The sequence below is a fragment of the Microcebus murinus genome, chromosome 13 (assembly GCF_040939455.1).
Source record: "Microcebus murinus isolate Inina chromosome 13, M.murinus_Inina_mat1.0, whole genome shotgun sequence".
Taxonomy (NCBI): domain Eukaryota; kingdom Metazoa; phylum Chordata; class Mammalia; order Primates; family Cheirogaleidae; genus Microcebus; species Microcebus murinus.
The window spans coordinates 58,897,137-58,916,569 of record NC_134116.1 but is presented as its reverse complement, the minus strand read 5'-3'; the positions used below and the strand labels follow the sequence as shown (position 1 = coordinate 58,916,569).

The 19,433-nt window shown below is 38.7% G+C and overlaps 1 protein-coding gene, 1 non-coding gene and 1 pseudogene across 9 annotated transcripts in view; 2 read left to right on the top strand and 1 right to left on the bottom strand.

Moving 5' to 3' along the window:
- Window positions 1–19,433, top strand: part of ENOX1 (ecto-NOX disulfide-thiol exchanger 1) — a 511,925-nt gene that overhangs the window by 327,791 nt on the left and 164,701 nt on the right. The gene's annotated exons all lie outside the window — the stretch shown is intronic.
- Window positions 2,972–3,078, top strand: LOC142875284 (U6 spliceosomal RNA). The gene has a single exon (XR_012922680.1). It is a non-coding gene; the product is annotated as a U6 spliceosomal RNA (small nuclear RNA).
- On the bottom strand, window positions 7,766–8,202 carry LOC142874862 (ubiquitin-conjugating enzyme E2 variant 2 pseudogene; annotated as a pseudogene).

Sequence of the window (19,433 nt, the reverse complement as noted above, 5' to 3'; positions counted from 1 at the left end):
CTCCCAGCTAGCTACAGTTGGGGGGCATACATGAGACAGTGCCACATCCTTATTGGTGATTAACTTAGAGCCAGCAAAAGACTTCCTAATGCTTGCAGGTTGTCTATTAGCACTCCTAATTGTTCCAGGGTTCATACCTTGCTGTTTCTTCCTCAGAAGCTCTGGATTCACTTTCATTGCTTTCATTTCCTGCCACCCTAAGAAGGACTTAGCTTTCTAACTCATGGGGAGGCTAAGATGGGTTACAGTCCCCTTCTGTCATCCTCATTACCCTTGCCCATTCATGGATGTTTCCACTTGTTTTAATCCTTCTCTGCTTCCTCAGAATATTTTTTTTCTACTTTCTTTCCTAGGTTGTTTAATCCTCCCAGGGACACCTTTATCCTCTTTAATATGCCCAGATATGAAGAGGCATTTGTTAAATCCTTTCATCTCCTCAAGCATCACTCTTTTAACTGGGATTTATTGAGCCAGATGTTGTGCTGAACACTGGGAATATAAGACATAGACCTTACTGTCATGTTGTAGGGTCTAGTGGGAGAAAGAGATAAGAGTTAATATGCAAATGCAAATCAACACGATAAGTGGTTATGCCACTGATAGGCAAAGGGTGCTGTGGGATGTCACTGAAGAGTATTGAGCAGAAGAGTAGTAAGGTTAGAATTATATTTTTACACATCATGTTTGCAAGCCCTAGAGAGGACTGTTGGGAGGAGGGAAACATTGGCAGCCAGGAGAGCAGAGAGAGAGAATGATGGCAGTAGTGCCAGTGATGACCCTGGTAGTGGAGATGCAGCAATGTGAGGGGACTCTGAGACATCGAATTGCAGCAACAACAGGAAATGTTGACTGAATGGAATGTGAGGAGAGGTAAGAATCGACAGTGACTCCTGGCCTTCCAGCCTTGGAAACTAGGGAAATGGTGAGGCCCTTTACCAAGAAGAGAAGGTGGGCACGGCTAAAAGAAAAGAATGGTGGAGGAGATGTCTAGTTTCTTTCTGGATGTGTTGGGTTTGAGGAACCTGTTGAAAGGAAGCATACAGTGAGCAGTGAGATTTATGGGTCAGCAGCTCAGGAAGGGAGGGTGGATAGAGACGTGGCTTTGGCAGCCACAGCACATGGATGGTTACTGACGCCCTGGGGACCTTAATGCCCAGCCACACTTCTGCTATGAAATGAGTAAAGGGCCCTCAGCTGCTCACCCAGTGGTCTCAATCTAACCTCCAGTTGGGTCTCCAAATCTCTCCATCTATTTCCTCTCTGGAGTCCCACTAGATTCCCACTATTGCTGGGCTCCAAGGTTTGCAGGGAGAGAAGTGGTCAGAGATTTTTAAAAAAAAAATGTGATCTTGGAATCCTGCCTGATTCCCATCTCTTCAGTTTACAGAGACACTCAGGACTGTCTGTGGATAACCCATCCCACATACTCATTTTTAAAATGGAAATAATACTCATACTGGCAAACTTCTGTTCTTTAGTCCCCTCAGATATTAATGGTGACACTCTCTGACATAGACATGATTAAGGGACACAGGCAACCTGGTGTATAGCAGTGAGGCTTTCTCTAAAATACATGTTCAGAATTCTCTTTTGTTTTTATTTTCCATCTTGTTGAAAGATTTCTCTCTATCAAGTGTCAGAAAACAAATAGGCCCTTGACTTGTGTTTCACAATTTATGTACCTGATTTCATTTATTTTTGACAGTTCTGTTACACTTTGCACAGTTATTTACCCTTTTCTCACCAGGACATTAGGACAGTACATGGGTATATTTATTCATCACAATATTACTGAAGGTTCAAACTGCGTTTTTTGTTTTTACAAGGTACTAGAAAAACAGCAATTTATATGACAGGTGATGCTCTTATGGAGTACTTGCATTTCTAAATAAGCAGGTTGTTATCACATAATTGTATTATACCAATGATTAATTATAATTATGGGGTATTATAAAGAGGAATGGGGAACCTAACTTTGCCTGGAGGTATCAGAGGGGCTTCAGAAAAGGCTCCTCTAAAGAAGTAATATTTAAGCTAAGACCTGAAGGATAAATTAGAGCTATCCAGGTAGCAGTAGGGAAGAGCAGGAAGACATGGGGAATTTGGAAAGATAAGAAAATTCTTAAAGCAGAAAATGCCCTATGCAGACCTGAAATGATAGTAGCTTGTCTCTTTCAAGCAAGAGGAAGGTGGGTGTATGTGAGCAGAAGGGGCTGGTGGGGATGCTGGGGCTTGGCAGGGTGGCACTTGACATGAGTCTGGAGGGATAGGCTAGGGCTAGATCATGCCTTCCAAAGTATGGAGTACAGATTTTATTTGAAGTGTAAGCTATTGAGAGATTATTTGGGTTTTTTTTCTTTCTTAAAAAAAAAGTACCTGAATTATTTTTCTAGAGATTGGATTGAAGAGTGGCAAGAGGGGAGGCTGGGTTTACATCTAGGAGGCTGCTGTCCACAAAGAGGTGCTGGAAGCAGATGGTCTAGATACATCCAGGTGGGACTGGAGTATGGAGCACCTGCCCCGTGCAGGCATTGCGAGGGGTGCCAGGTATGCACACACATGCTCCTGGAACTTTCATTCTGGTGCTGAGCTTATGATGTGTAGCTACAGTGTTTCTAGAGATAAGAGAAATTATAGAAAATGGTTTCAAAACATGTTTGCTTCTGCCTATACCTTGTCCTTCATAAGGTAATTGACATCACTTAAAACAAATCAAGGATTGTTCTCAAATAACTCTCCACAAATGACAATAGCTTATATCCTTGTTGGCTAGAGATATTATAAAATCTTTGTCAAATGCTTAATATAATATATAGTCATTTGAAATACAGTCATTTTTATCTTCCATGGAATAGATAAGGTAAATTTACTTGCTTTGTATTAGATTGACTTCTTCTAAACTATCAAAATATTATTTTTTTCCTTCTTTTTAGTCTACCACAACTATATTTTTTTAAATTTTATACTAGTGGTGCGCACTTCAGCAGCACATATACTAAAATTGGAACGATACAGAGAAGACTAACATGGTCCCGGCACAAGGATGGCATGCAAATTCATGAAGCGTTCCATATTTTTGATGGGAAAATTCACACCTAACGTGTGTGCTGCCCACTGTCTGGGGAATGGGCATGCTTGTAGCTGTGACTCAGGCAGTACAAAGGCAATTTATGTAACCAAAGCATTTGTACCCCCATAATATTCTGAAATTTTAAAAAAGTATACTAGTTTCCACCTCTTGATTAGCATAATATTTATTTGCCCTGTCATATTCTGGTATATGTACTACTCACTAGCCTTTTGGACTATGCTGGTTACTTTCTTACTAGACCAAAACTAAGGAAAATATTTTAAAATAATCACATGTATATTTACTTATGTATATATATTAAGTATATACATATTACATACAATATATGATGCGTATGTGTGTATATACCACAAACACATGTATTCCCTAATTTCATTAATTTGCTCTAGAGTAGAGAAGCTTCAGTATCTTTAACAGCTCCATGAAGTGAGGGGAAATATTTGCATTCCACACGGGAAAATTGTGTCCATAGAGCTGGGTGCTCAGAGGGGACATTCTAATTCAGCAGAGAACAAGAAGAAAAGCCAAGCAGTTGAATTCCATATTAAAATTAGTTTGAGTGTTCCTAGCCTGATAGAAGTGTGTGTGTGTATGTGTGTATGCATGCGTACACATTATTGTATATTGGATTTTTGTGCTGAGTTAATGTCAGAGCCTTTTATTTGTAAATGTGGAGTCATTGCATAGTGATTTCTCCTCTTCTGTATCCTTCGTTTGTTTTTATTTACTTTTATTATTCTGCAGCCTTCTAATTTGCTATATGTTACATACTGTGTTCTTGAATTATAAATATATCACCTTATGTGCTTATATAATGATTCTATAATTTATCTAATAGACTGTGCTGTACTTCTTCTATGGATAAGAACCATATCTAATTTATCTTTGTATTTTCTCTATCATCACACATAGAGCTGAGTGCTCAGTAACTATATAGTTGAATGAGTATATTATTTGATTCATTTATATAAATAATTATATAAAGATATATAATATCAGGAAAAGTCACTTTTATACCTGGTCCTTAGACTGGCTATGGTATAGCTTTTATGTCTTCAATCATAGTTGCACATGAAGGGTAAGCACAACCACCAATTCCCTTATTTGACATCTGTGATTTATTTTTCTCCTAATTGAGCATTATCTTTCCAGATTACCTCTTTTTTAAAACTGTATCTTCCCTGTCTTTTCTTATCATGCTTATGCTTTCATCCTCCTCCTTGTACATATGGAGCATATTTATAACAGCTGTTTAGTGTGCTTATCTACTAATTCTTTTATCTGTGACATTTCTGAGTCTCCTTTTCTTGATTGATTTTCCCCTGTATGATGGGTCTTATTTTTCTGTTTCTTTGCATGCCTATTAATTTTTTATTGGTTGCCAGACATTATGAATTTTATGTTGTCAGTTGCAGGATTTTTTTGTTGTATTCCTTTAAATATTTTTAAGATTTTTTTCTGAGATGAAGTTAAGTTCCTTGGAAATAATTTGATTCTCTCAAGGCTTGCTTTCATACTTGGGTAAGTGGGTCCAAAGCAGCCTTTATCTCTCAGTTGATTAGATCTAAAAAAAAAAAAAAAAAAAAAAAAAAAAAAAAAGAAAACAAAGCAGCCTTTAGACTAGAGGTAATTTAGTCCAGGGGTGGGGAACCTGCATCTTTAAGACCACATGTGGCCTTCTAGGTCCTTAAGTGCAACCTTTTGATTGAATCCAAATTTTACAAAACAAATCCTTCTACTTTTATTAATACATTTTTGTCTTTTATATTTTTATTTTATTTTTACAATGAACATATTTAAAATACCAAAGAATAAAATAAATTTCAGTGAAATATTTCTCCCAGATTGACTGATACACTTAGAACATTAGTAAGCCATAAGGGCTAAATTGATGGCTGCTATACTTATGATTTATTAGGTCATTAAATATGAAATGTCTGATTTTGAATCAAAAGTTAGTTTATTATATCTAAAACGAGAGGCAGTACAGTTAATCAAAGTATGCACCTAAGCTATCAACACAGTTTTCCCATCTTAACGGTAGCTGGTTTATGCCAGTAGCTAAGAAGCCTGGAAAGCAAGCGAGTGGTGATGAAATCATGAAAGGCGTTTTCCACAGCTTGTTGAGAATTGAATATTTTTCCTTGTAAGAAGTGCTTCAAAGCCTAGAAGAAGTGCTAGTCAGTTGATGCAAGGTCTGATGAATACAGTGGATGACAGAGAGCTTCCAAGTCCAACTTTGTAGTTTGAACAGCATTGTTTGTATGACATGCGGTCTTGCAAGAGGATTAGACTGTCTCTATTGACCAATATCAGCAACTTAATCACAAGCATCCTCATCGTTTCATATAATTGGTTGCAGTGGACATCCGCTATAATAGAATGACCAAGTTTCATGACTCTGTAGTGAATAATACCAGCACTAGACCACCAAACAGACACCATTAGCTTTTTTTGATGAATATGCAGTTTTGGACTGTTTTTTGGCACTTCATCTTTATCCAACGATTGTGCTGAATGCTTGCAATTGTCAAAAAGAATACAGTTTTCATCACACGTAACAATACAGTATAGAAATGGTTTGCCTTTATGTCATGACAACAAAGAAAGGCAAACTTCAAGATGATTTCTCTTCTGATGCTCATTTAATTCATGTAGTACCCATCTATCTAGCTTCTTTACCTTGCTAATTTGTTTCAAATGGTCCAATATTGTTGGAATAGTAACATCAAACCTTGCTGCTAATTCACACATAGGTTGAGATGGATTCGTTTCCACTACAGCTTTCGGCTCATCATTATTCACCTTGGTCTCAGGTTGCCCATATGGCTGATTTTTAAAATCACCAGAACAGAACTTCTCAAACCATTGATATACTCTGTGTTCATTAGCCATATATTTCCCAAACACTTCATTGGTATTTCTAGCTGTCTGTGCTGTATTGGTTCCATGATGGAACTCATATTCAAAAATAACATGAATTTTTGACTTATCCATGGTTTCATAAAAATTGCTCTAAAAAACATTTGAAAAATAATCGCAAACCAAAACGTACATTTGAAAGAATGAAGATGTACCTTCACAAAAAATAAAAAGTGTCAAAGTGAAATGTCAGAGATATCAACTGTCAAACTTAGTACTTAAGGAAATTGGACATTTCATAATTAATGACCTAATAGTTCTAACTTTCCCTGCCTGATTGATGCCACTACTGCACGAGGCTGTTAGTGAGTCTTTTGGGGGGTCGTGTACACTACTCTGTTATCAACTCTTGACAATAGTGCACTGTGTTTCTGTTTGAAGTAGAATTTGTGAATAGTTGTACAGCTCAACAGTATTTTTTAATTCTGTCTGCTTAATAGCCCATGATGTCAAAGAAGACCAAGAGAACATTGAAGGAAGACAACTGATTTTTATTGATGATTGTGAATTGCAATATTATCTTGTTTCTGCTAAAGATAAGATGATTTGCTTGCTTTGTGATAGTGCAATATCAACATTAAAGAAATTCAATGCTCATAAGCATTGTAACACTCATAAGGACCATAAATATTTTGTTTTTTTTTCACGTCCCACATTTTATTTACATTTTAAGACTAACTTTAATCTCAAAATCACATATCCGTACACCTATTTCCTTTTTCTTGACTTCACTTAAACTTAAATGTGTGGTTTGTTAAACAAAGACTGTAAACAAATATTTACCATGTCTGTTACATGTAACACACAGGAACAGCTTTTAACAGAAACTCATTAAAACTCCCCACATTTTTTATTATAAATACAGGTATCAAAACAATCCTGAACATATTTTTGATACTAGTAGTCAGCACCCACACTGCTTCAAAAATTAACACAATTTGTGACAATATTCATTGTACCTGCTACTTTAAACAATGTCAACTGCAGCCCTTTCACTAAGCAAGATGGATAACGCATGCCAGTTCTGTTTTTCCTTCTTGGGATTTTTACTTTTCAGAAACACACATGCTTCCGCTGCCATCTGACACCTCTTCACACTTTCATCTTGTAAACCTGAATTCTGTCTCGAGTATTCCAGGTTTATGTTTAAATGACAATGCATTAACAAGAGAAAAAAAATTGTGCTGCATTTTTCCTCCTGTTACCTGAAAACATAATGGGTGTACATATATTAAATATATTCTTATTTAATACAAATGTCCAGGTTATGTTTACCAGGTGGAATTCTTTTACTTAATGTGTGGGTATTTTGCATTGTGATATTTAATCAAGACATTAACATGAGTAGAAGGTTGTTGATCAAAGATAAGTTTGACGGCCGGGCGCTGTGGCTCACGCCTGTAATCCTAGCTCTTGGGAGGCCGAGGCGGGCGGATTGCTCAAGGTCAGGAGTTCAAAACCAGCCTGAGCAAGAGCGAGACTCCGTCTCTACTATAAAATAGAAAGAAATTAATTGGCCAACTGATATATATAAAAAATTAGCCGGGCATGGTGGCGCATGCCTGTAGTCCCAGCTACTCGGGAGGCTGAGGCAGGAGGATCGCTTGAGCCCAGGAGTTTGAGGTTGCTGTGAGCTAGGCTGACGCCACGGCACTCACTCTAGCCTGGACAACAAAGTGAGACTCTGTCTCAAAAAAAAAAAAAAAAAAAAAAAAAAAAAAAAAAAAAAGATAAGTTTGAGATCCACTAAAATTAATTGTTGTAAGTTTGTCCTTCTGGTGGCTGTGGAAGCTTCATATTTTCTTTGGACATCATTAGATGTCTTAGCTCTTGAAGTACAGCTTTAATGCTATATGAATTTTGCCATTTTGCTAACACTGGTATGCTCCTTGCATCCACCATCCCACTGGAATTATTTATTCCATTCATATTAATTTTGTTACAAATCTAACTGATGGAGGAGCTTCTGGGTATTTAGATCCACATTCTACTTTCAAGTAGTATGTTCTGTTTTCATAATTTGTCCTTGGTGGCCCAATAATCATGCCTGTCCACCTTGTAAGTGTCATATCTTCATCATCTTCTAGGCCCCAGCTAACCGTACCATCGCCTACTCCTTTTTGTCCTTCTTCAAGTTCTTCCAACAAGCAAAAATTACAAGGAACTTTAACTGCTGTGGAGACCGCCATCTTCTCCTTCAGCCCCCATAAATATTTTAAATTAGGGGGAGAGATACAAAAGGTTGTATTTCAGAAATTAAAAGATGAAAAGTAAGAGCAAAGATAATTCTTTCAAGTAGCGATAAGACCTGGAAATAATACCACTGAAACAACTTAGAAAGTAGCTGATATACTTGGGAAAAAAGGGAAGCCATTCAGTGACATAGAAATTGTGAAAGAATGCATTGTCAAAATTGTAGGATGCTTAGACCCCAGTGTTTCAAAGTACAAACAACTGCCTTTTCATGGAGAACCATAACTGATCAGCAGCATGAATTAGCCTTCAAGTTAACAGAACAACTTCATGTAATACTTCAAAAGGAAAACATACATTATTCAATCTTGTTGATACTACTGACTTGGTATGGGTTTTACACTTCATTTGGGTCATAACAGAAGATTCTCTTTGCTACGAAGTTACTTGCTTTGGGCGCACTTGCAAATAGAACACAGGGAATAGATATCTTCAATAACTCTCAAGAGAAATGTGAAGTTGGACTGAATTTGGTAAACTTAGTGAGTATATGCTTAAATAGTGTACTTTCCATGACAGGAAAACATGAAGGGTTTATTGCAGAGATTAAAAAAAAACTATTAACAGATCCAGATACTCTCATTTCTTTTCATTTTATCTTGTCTCAGCAAAGTCTCAGTGCTAAAGCTACTATTTTAAGTGACACTTTGCAACAAGTTATAAGTGTTGTTAACTATATTCCTGCAAAGGCAACAAAGCATGGTAGGTTTTGTAACATGTTAAAATTAACCAATGAGGTATTCAGCAGCAGTCCCCAACCTTTTTGGCACCAGGGACCAGTTTCATGGAAGGCAATTTTCCATGGATGGGGATGGGGAAGATGGATTCTCATAAGGAGTGTGCAACCTAGATCCCTTGCAACCACAGTTTACAGTAGGGTTCATGCTCCTATGAGAATCTAATGGCACTGCTGATCTGACTGGAGGCAGAGCTCAGGCGGTGATGTGAGCAGTGGGGAGCAGCTGTCAATACAGATGAAGCTTTGCTCACTTGTTCACCTACTGCTCACCTCCTGCTATGTGGCCCTGTTCCTAGCAGGCCAGGAACCAGTACTGGTCTGTGTCTTGGGGATTAGGGATTACAGGTATTCAGTGTGAATTTGCCATATCATTCTAAAGTGCCTTGGCTATCCCGGGGACAGGTGTTAGCCAAAATTTTATCTCTGTGAGAACAGACAGTTAAATTTTATGAAAAACAGAATCAGCAATGTGAATTATTAAAAGAAAATTTCTATAGGTATGGAGCATTTCTGTGTGATATCATGTCAAATCAAAACGACTTGAATATTTCTTTGCAAGGTAGAACTAAGGATTTATATGATATGTGGCAAAAAAATAAATGCAAGCATTTCTAAAAGCTATCTTTTTTCAAAACACTTCTTCTTCAAAAGGAAATTTCATATGAACACTTTCCCCAGTTAGCAAAGGTCATTGATGAGCAGGATGCTATGTGTGAGTCATTTGAAGAATACGCAGCTGTTACAGACCTACTTATTGGAGAATACAATGAAACGTTCACTGACTTTGAGAATCATGACGTCACACTCAAGTTAGCATTTCAGCCTCACCTAGTTGATATCAGCAAGTCACCTAAAGAACTACAGATGGAACCGACTGAGCTCTCAATAGATGACATTTTAAAGTCATTGTTTAATGCTAAGAAGGATCCAGTTAAAATATGGAAAAATGCAGTAGGATACACACGCCTTTGGCAACATGCCTGAAAAATGCTTTCTTACTTTTCAACCACTTATTGATGCAAATCTACATTCTCCTACCTAACCCAAATCAAGATGCCCTTAAGTTCACAAGCGGCTGATATCTAGCTAGAAGATTAACTGAAACTGTAGACTTCCATGCTGCCTCCAAATATTCAAATGCTTTCCAACAAAAAGCAGACACAACAAAGTCATTAAGAGGCTTGTTAACATTAAAATTAACAAATAGTTTTAATTTTTTTAAATTATTAAGTACATAGTCGTTATATTTTTATAAAATAATGTACATTTTTAAGTATGTCTAATTGAAGTTTCTTGAATGCTGCCTTATGTGATTATAGCTAAATTAATGCAGCCCTCCAACATGAAAAGGTCCCCCACCCCTGATTTAGTCCCACTTGTGGGGCAACACACTTCTGGGAACTCTTCCCCAGTATATTGCAAAGTTTCTCCTCTCTGGCTATTGGAAACGTGATCTATTCACTCTGCCCTTGGTGAGTTTCAGAAATTAGAGTATTTTCCACAAGCCATCTGTTTCGACATTCCCTGGTCTATAGAATTCTGGACCTTACAAAACATGAGGCCCTGGAAAGTGAGTCTGTAAAGCACATCAGGTGCTGAGCAGGCGGGGAAACAATATTCCATTTGGCCTAGAAATGGACAGAGAGGGTTTTCTGATGCTATGTGTATATGGTTTTAATTACAACATAATTTTGCCACTGAAACTTTTTTTGTTAAAGTAGCTAAGCCAAAAAGTACCTAAAAGATAGTTGCATATGCAAAGGTTAAAGTAGTGTGTTGAGTATCTGCTATGCTCCAGTACTACGTGATGGTCTGAATGTCGTGTACCCCCAAATTCATAGGTTGAAACCCTACCCCCAAGGTTAGGATGGTATTAGAATGTAGGGGCCTTGGGTGGTGATTAAGTCATAAAGGTGGAGCCCTCATTAATGAGATTAGTGACCTTTAAAAGAGGCCCAGGAGTGCTCCGTCATCTCTTCCACCACCTGAGGACGCAATGAGAAGAGGTCATCTGTGAGCAGGATATCAAATCTGCCAACACCTTGATCTTGGACTTCCCAGGCACCAAAACTGTAAAAATAGATAAATACATAGTAGATAGATAGATAAATGTTCTGTCGTTTATAAGCTACTTAGTCTGTGGTGTTTTGTTATAGCAGCCCAAGCAGACCTAAGGCACACAGTGTATAATCTCATTTAATCAGTTTTTATTTTGAGAAAAAGATGTCTGGGCATAAAGACAAACACCATTGAACTGTAATAAACTGTATTTTCCTCATCAGGGACATTTTCTTGCTATCCTAGAAGATACAGTTTTGACATTGAGCCTTTACTTCTGACAGTTTATGCCTGTAGGGCACAATAACCCTTCATCCTGAAGGAGAAGAAGAAACACAGTGATTCCAAGTTTCACTTTGTTTCTGACCATGAGAGCATCTTTAACCACTTCGGTACGGCGCTCACCGGCCGCGAAACCTTGCCCACAGTTGGCATTCACAGTCCACTCGATAGTCTGTGCTGTGCATTGACGACGAATCCGTTTTGCTCCTGTGTGATGAGAAAAGCTTTAAAGCACTGAAGGCTTGTTTTACTTTACAGACAGCTTTACTTGTAATGTAAATCAGAATAGGTAACATATACATATATGTTTTCATTATGTTATTTTTAAATGTTCACAATTTTATTTTGAGAAATGAAAAATTAGAAAAGTCATATCACAACATGATATGTCGGCTAAAGTCGACACTCGGCTGTGCGCCTTCATATCATGGCTGCCGTCTAAAGTCCCTGTGTGTGTTCATCTGTGGCTATGACTATAGTCGACGTTGGTACCAAAGTGGTTAAAGAACTGTACCTTATCACACTGGATGGGCCTGGTGACCTCTGTCACTTAGTGCATCCTCGCCATTTATTCCATCTCAGGAAAAATAGGGTCAATACCCTAATATGAGGTGACTGTGTCTCCACGGTGACCCTTCACACACAGTGAATCACTGCTGATGACGGTCTCACCAGAGGCATTTCTGTGAACTGTGCAATCACTCAAAAATGCTCATTTTATACTTTCAAGACTTAGTGGCCTCTCTCTTGGAAACCATGTATTTGAGAACATCTTTTTGAATTTGTTCATCCCCAGCTGTGAGAAAATACTGCCTAGTCATGGGTAGGAAAAAGGCAATTTAGAAAAATAATAGAGGAAAATGATGATTTCATCCTTGTCTGGATTTCTATGTCATCCTTGCTGGGACTTGGCCTGAGATTCTGCAGGGGTGAGGTGGGAGCTGGGTGTGCAGCAGGCCCTGGCCCGCTGGGAAGGACATGAAAGTGAGAAAAAGCCACTCAGGGTAACAAGGGGGAAGCAGGGTGCCTCTGGCCCTGGGGAGGTGACCTTACTCCTCCTCTGCTCTGTCACTTGGTGGTGAAGTGACCTGGGCAAGTTGCACCAATTTCAAGGGCCTTGCTATGCCCAACTGTCAAAAGAGGGTATTCAGGCTCCCCTTAAAGCTCTGACTTTCTATGAATTAGAAGGAAAATCCTAAAAATCAAGAACGTGAGATATTAATATGCACAATGCTAAAATGAGTAGCACCCAGTTAATACCTTGAGTAAATAAAGTAACAGTAACTTGTAACAGGAACCACAGGAGTAGTAACTCCTAATAATTAAGGTAATCCTTTTGGTGGTGATGGTGTTTTCTGTTTGTCTGAGTATTTGTTCTCTAATGGATCCAGAGAGCTCCCATAGAGTTAATCACACATACAGCCATGTAAGTGAAGAATCATTTGAAGGAACTCTCATCTTTTTAGGCTAGAAACAAGTGGCAAGAGAAGGAAGGACATACTCCTACCAGCTTGGGGGCCTTTGACTTAGCAGTAGCACCTGCTGAGTAGCCAACACCAGAGGACAAATATGAATATGAGTAGTAATTTAGATGCTAGAAATTTGATGGTCTCGGTCCAAACAGCCTTAGGAAAAAAGTGTGAATATAGCTTTTCTTTTTTCATCAGCAAAAGGTAACTAGGATATAAATTATCCAAAATCCCAAACAGGTGGCCTTGTGTGTTATTATTTGTAATTGCTTTTCTTCATGGCTATATTTCTGAATTTATAGTTCTTTAAAGAAAATAAGGAACTTTGTAAAAATATGAAACAGGAAAGAACAAGAAATATACATTTTTTTCACCTGCTTCCCTTTGCAAAGCTCATGCTGTTTTGAGCACAGTTGTTCAAAGCAAAGAGCCGGCACAGCATCTGAGCCATTCCTTTGCAGTCTACATGGGACAGGCTCTGTCTTTGAATTTGTAAACTAAGTCTTCTCTAAACGGCCTCCTGCTGGGCTCTATGCTTAGCAAAGAAGAGTAGATAAGGCCATGCTTTTTCTACTCATGTAAATGAGAATGTGAAAGCAAGATTGGGACAAACATAACTGAAGTATGGATAATTAAAAATTTACTGTAATATGGTGTCCACCGTGTGGGACCAGCTCAGTAGAAATCACAGGATTGGAGAGTTAGAAAGGACTGTAGATAACAATGTCTCATGCTGGTATTTAGTTCTTTAATAGTTTTCAGAGAGATTTAAGAGACTGTTTCATTTGGATCTTAGTGACCTGCTCCGTGGTGGCTAATGTGTCATCCTATTCCCATGCCCATGACCAATGTTGCTTAGCTCTGAGAGGACTTTCTTTGCTACTGAGGTAGGATGTGTCCTCACATATTAAGGTAGCACTCCAAGCAGCCAACACCATTATATATGTAAGAAATGGATCTGCTAATCTTTCTGTTAACCCTGATCTGGTCCAGTCCTTTCTATTTCTTTCCTGCAAAGGTTTTATTGTGTGCAGAGGGGGAGGGAGCTCAGTCCTTCCTGGCAGCCACTTCCCTCATGGCCAGGACCAAACATTGCTCAGCTTTTCTTGCTTCCTCTTGATATCCCCACCCTTTCCTTATGAATTTGAGGACCTGTTTGTCCTTGGAGGCCTTTAGCAGCTCCATGGTGTGCTGTGTAGGGCCAAGCCACACACCCTTCGGGTCACATCTCCCAGGAGTGTGGTGTGCGTGGTGAGGTGCCCGTGGCGGTGGCTGTGCCCCAGTTTGCATGTGTGCTTGGTCGCAGGTGGCCCTTGTTGGGACTGGGGGCCCTGGGGTAGCACAGAGCCACAGCTGCTGCTCATCAATGGCTGTGAGCCCTTTCACATCATGAGTGAGGAGACAGAGGTCTGGAGAACTCTAGTTAAGTTGTACAGAACAGTGTGTCTTGACTGCTTTCTCCATTGCCCACAGGTTTGACAGAAGTACCTGTGGCACCCTTGCCTATTCCTTTCTATGCTCAGTGGAGAAGGAGCCAGGTTGGGAAGTGCTATTGTACTTTTTGCTGAATGAAATTGACCAGTCTTAAGGAATAACAAGCCCTAATCTTGGTTGCTTACGCATAAGACTTGATCAAGAGGAGGCTATATTTTTCATTCATTCATTCATTCATTCATTCATTCATTCATTATAAGAAATTTTGGACATTAAAATGTGGGGAAAGCCTATTGATATTTCACAAGGCAAATGAGATACAGATCAAATTAATGAACCATGTCCATTTCTTCACATTCATAATCCAAAGCTCCTTAACTCTTCCTTGTTTCATTTCTCATTTTTGTTACTTACTTTTTGCTAAAAGACTACACTCATTCATCCTCTCTTCCTGCTGTATCTATGTATCCTTTCATCCACCCACCCACCAGTCCATCCATCCCTCCCTCCCTACTTCCCTCCCTCCATTCAGTCTGTACAATCTTCTTAATGAAAAGCCTCTTAAGAGAAGGAACTATGTTTTACCCATCTTTGTACCCCTTATGCCTCCTGGAACAGTTCTTATCATGCATTGGTATTCAATAACTGTGTCTTAAATAGAAGAATCTTTTGCCAGTGATTTCTTACCCCTTTTACCCACTCACTTTTTATTAGAATGATATGAACCATTTGCCCCCTTTCTCTCCAATTTGAAAAGAAGAAATTAAAAAGTCCCTTTCTTAAAGACTTATGATTATCTTTTATCAGGTTTTAGGCCTGAGTACCCATAGCAAGTGGCTTTAAGAATATATAAGTTTCTCAGAGCCAGTTACTTGTACTTCAGCCAACGACATGTCAAAGGGGTGATGTACTGTTGTGTTTTAGCTGAAAATGAATTTCCTTCCAACAGTAATTCAGAAACATACAATACTTCACATTATTTTCTCTTATTACTTGTGGTTCACCTTTTTTATATGAATTATTTCTAATGACTAAGGTAAAATATCAGAAATGCCTGAAGAGCTGTGCCTGGGTTTGCCTCAGACTCCTTGACACAACTTACAATTGTCAGGATTGGGATCGATATACTCCAGCAGCCTCACACCATTTTCTTGTGTCTGGAGACAACGGAAAGAACACAGAGAAAGAGTTTCTTTAAAATACTTTTAAGGAGAGTCATTCATTTCACACTTTGAATGAAAAAACAAATTCATGAAGAAATCAATAGCTTTTAAGGAAAAACACATTTTTAAATGTGAAACCAAAGTATATAGAAAATATAGAAACTAAAATTTTATTCTCAAAAACAGATGGATTTTTGAATTAATATTGCATTTCTGCCCTCTCCCTAATATTTAAGGGATTCATACTATTTCTAATTTCAAATGTTGGCAGTATCCCTCCATCCCTCTCTTCCATATTTATTAACCACCTTTCTCACTGCGAGGAACTAAGGTCATTCCTGCCCTCATGGAGTTCATACTCTGATGGAGACAGAAAGTAAAGAAGTAAACAAATTAATAAGTATATCATTAGAAATTGTAATGATTATTATAAAGGAAATAATACCATGCTGCAATAATAGAGCATAAAAGAGGGAACCTGTCGTGGATCTTCACATTAACCAGGAAAAGTTTCTATGTGAAGACAAAATTTAAGCTGAGATCCTAAAGGATTAGAAGGAGCCACCTCTGGAAAGGGGAAGAGGAAGAGTGTACAAGAGGCCCTGAAAGCCAGAAGGAGCTTGACTTGCTGGAAGCAGTGCTGGAGAGCCCGTCTGGTTGTGGAGGAGGAAACTATCATGAGAAGAGTTCACAGAGGTAGTTAAAGGCCCTGCAATTCCTGGGAAAGACTTTGGACTTAATTCTAAGATTAATTGAAGCTGATATGCTTATTTATTCATTCCCTGGACAGAGGTATTCTGTGATCAAATTTAAATGTTAAAAGAGAATGGGTTTGGGGCAGGCTGGGAATGGGAGCCAGGGAGTCAGTTAAGAGGCCATGTGTGTCTAGGTAAGAGATGAGCATGGATTTGACTCAGGGGATGCTGGTAAGGTTGGAGTGATGAGGATAAATTGGAAGTACACTTTTGAGGTAGAGGATTTAGGACTTTGTGATGGATTAGATGACAGAGGAATGAGGGAGAAAGGAGAATCAAGATGAATCCCAGGTTTCTAGCTTTAGCAACTGGGTAAATGGTAGTGGTGTTTCATGAAATAAGAAACACAGGAGGAACAAATATAGGGGGAAATCATCCATCCAGATAAGTACCTCTGAGGTTTGAGCTCCTGTGGAAAATCTGAGTGGTGAGATTAAATCAGCAGAGATATAGGGGTATGGAGCAAGAGACAAGTGTGCCAGAGATGCTCCCATGTAGCGAGACATCTATGTTCATCAACATGAAGATCATACTTGGCACCGTGGATGTGAGCTGAGTGGCATAAAGAGAATGAGGGAGAAGGAGTAGGAGTAGGCTTGGAAAATGTCCAGCAGTTAAAGTTTAGGAAGAAGGTGATAAGCCAATAAAGGGGGTTGAGAAGAAATAGGCAGCCAGAAAATTAGAAGAAAAATAGAAGCAGGCAACGCTATGGGATCAAAGTCACATATCTCAGCCACATAGTAGCCAGCAGGACTGATTTCTTCTGAGGTCAAGAGAAAAGACTGCAGTTGTGGGAGGGTCACTGGTGCCTTTCGCTAGGGCCATTTTGGCGGAGTTGTAGGGATACAAACCAGGTTGGTGGGCTGAAGGTTGAACAATATCATAAGGACTGAGTGAGATGGCACGCAGGGAGGTCCTGCAAGAAGCCAAAAAGGGCTACAGAAAGGAAAGGGATTAGTAGTAGCCAGTGTCCTCATGATACTAATGTATTCACTATTTTTCATTTTGTATTCAAATTTGGACCAGTTATTAAACCCCCTTCAAAATACAAAGAAAAAGGAAAGAAGGAAGGAAGGAAAACAGAGACAAAGAAAGAAAAAGAGAAAGAGAGAAAAATAGTGAGAAATAGAAAAAAAATGCCTTGCTTGTATAGACAACTCTTTGAAGATACTGTTACATTCATCTGTATGGATGTTCCCTGGTCCCCTGGTCCCCAGCTTTTATCGGGTGGTGGGCAGATGGGAGGGGGAAGAAAGGGAAGAATATATACTTACAAAATAGGTGCGATGCGCACCACCTGGGGGTAGGACACGCTTGATGTTTTGGTAAGGCGGGGGGGGGGGGGGCGGGGGGGGAATGGCAGGGGCAATATATGTAACCCTAACAATATTTGTACCCCCATAATATGATAAAATAAAACAACAACAACAAAAAAGAAAATTAGTCTTTCTGAGTAGGATCAGCTAAAAAAGAATGAGTACAAGTGATGAGTTGAGCCAATGACAGAGTGATCATAGACACACTGCAATTTTATACAGTTTATCACATAAAAGAAAGAAGGAAGCTACACAAAGTGAAAATACATTCCAGAGAGTGGAATGGGTCCGTCTCCAGGAGTGGAGAAAGACGCTGGAGGCTGAGCTCATGTTGCTTTTATAAGCCATCTAGTTTGTCCCGCCTGTCTCCTGGCAGGATTGGTTGTCATTTCCTGCCTCTGGGGGTGATTGATAGGTTGGTGTTATATAACAGATCACTGGACAGGTTACATTACAGGGTAGGTTATCTAACAGTTCCCCTTTCAGCACATGTGTCTTCTCCAGAATTCTTTGCGAGGCTCCACCCATGTTATGTTAATTAGATGGTAATGAGCGCTAGGACAGTTAAAGGTTACTAGGAACTTTTTCCCATGTATGTTCCCACCAGGGAATAGTTCCTAGCCACAATTTGGTTCCTAGCTACAATTGGGTTCCTGCTCTCCACCATTCACCATTTCCTTGCCACCTGTTTACCCTCCACCAGACCTAACAATAGTGGTCTAGAAGTCAGGCAGATAAATTAGGAGGTAAATTGAGGGAGATATGAGACCGAGAAAGAATTAAGACAAACTAGGATATAACAGTACACTTTTAGAAATTGTCCCTGAAGTAGGAAAAAGATTAAGGACAGAAGGGTTAATGTAAAAAGTAAAGTCTTTGAGAGGAAAGAATCTCACACTTCCTGATTTGAATGAAGCTTTTTCTGTTTAGATGGTGAAACTGAAACATGGAAAAATAGTGAATCTTTAGGATCGAATAATGAGCCACCAAGAGGGGGGATTTTAAAAATCAAAATAAAATACAATATTGGCTGACACAGTCTTGTTCTTGCCAAAAATTTTGTAACGTTACTGAATTTTTGCAGGCATTCTCCTTGATAAATAATTAAACAAGTATAATACGTGTCCACTGAAGTTATTATTGGACAGAGCCATCTGGTGCAATACCACTTCTCCCTTTTGAGTAATCTCTCCTGCTAAAGAGTATGTTTGCATTTACTAAAGCTCATTTACATGCCATGATTTCATATCTTTGTGCTGTAGCTCATTCTAAATATTTACTTTGGTTAATTAATTGATTATTGTGAAACCCACTGAAGGCCACATGGCTTTTAGAAATGATGAGAATTATTACTTCTCCTGCTGTGAAATAATGTCTCACCTCCCCTATTGAACCTGCTCTCCAAGTATATACAATATTTGCAAAATAATACATCTCTTACACAAATTAAGTATTTTAACTATCCAATCCCTACTCTAAATTTCCATAACTGACTCAGAAGAATGCATATTTAAATTTTTCATACTGTCCAACTTCCCTTTTCAAAAGCTGAACCCATTTCAAACTCACACCAATACTGGATATTTAAAATAATGTTAACCCCTACTACATGGGTGAATGATATCACACATACGTTTTCGTTACTTTGTCTACTCCACTGGTAGTCTTAGAGCTGTTCCCAACTTCTAAGTAGTATAAATAACTCTGCCATTAGTATCTTTGCATTAGTATTTTTGACTTTTTATTTCCCACTTTCTTTAGGATCAGTTTCCAGGCCAACAGATGATAGGGTCATTTTAGTTACTTTTGAGACATCACAAAATTACTTCCAAGAAGGTTTTTCCATTTATAATCTCATCAAAGACAGCTGAATGTTTTCTTTATAGCATCCTTGTTAAATCTGGATGTTATCAAAATTATTTTTGTTAATCTAGTAAGCAAAAGATTCTGA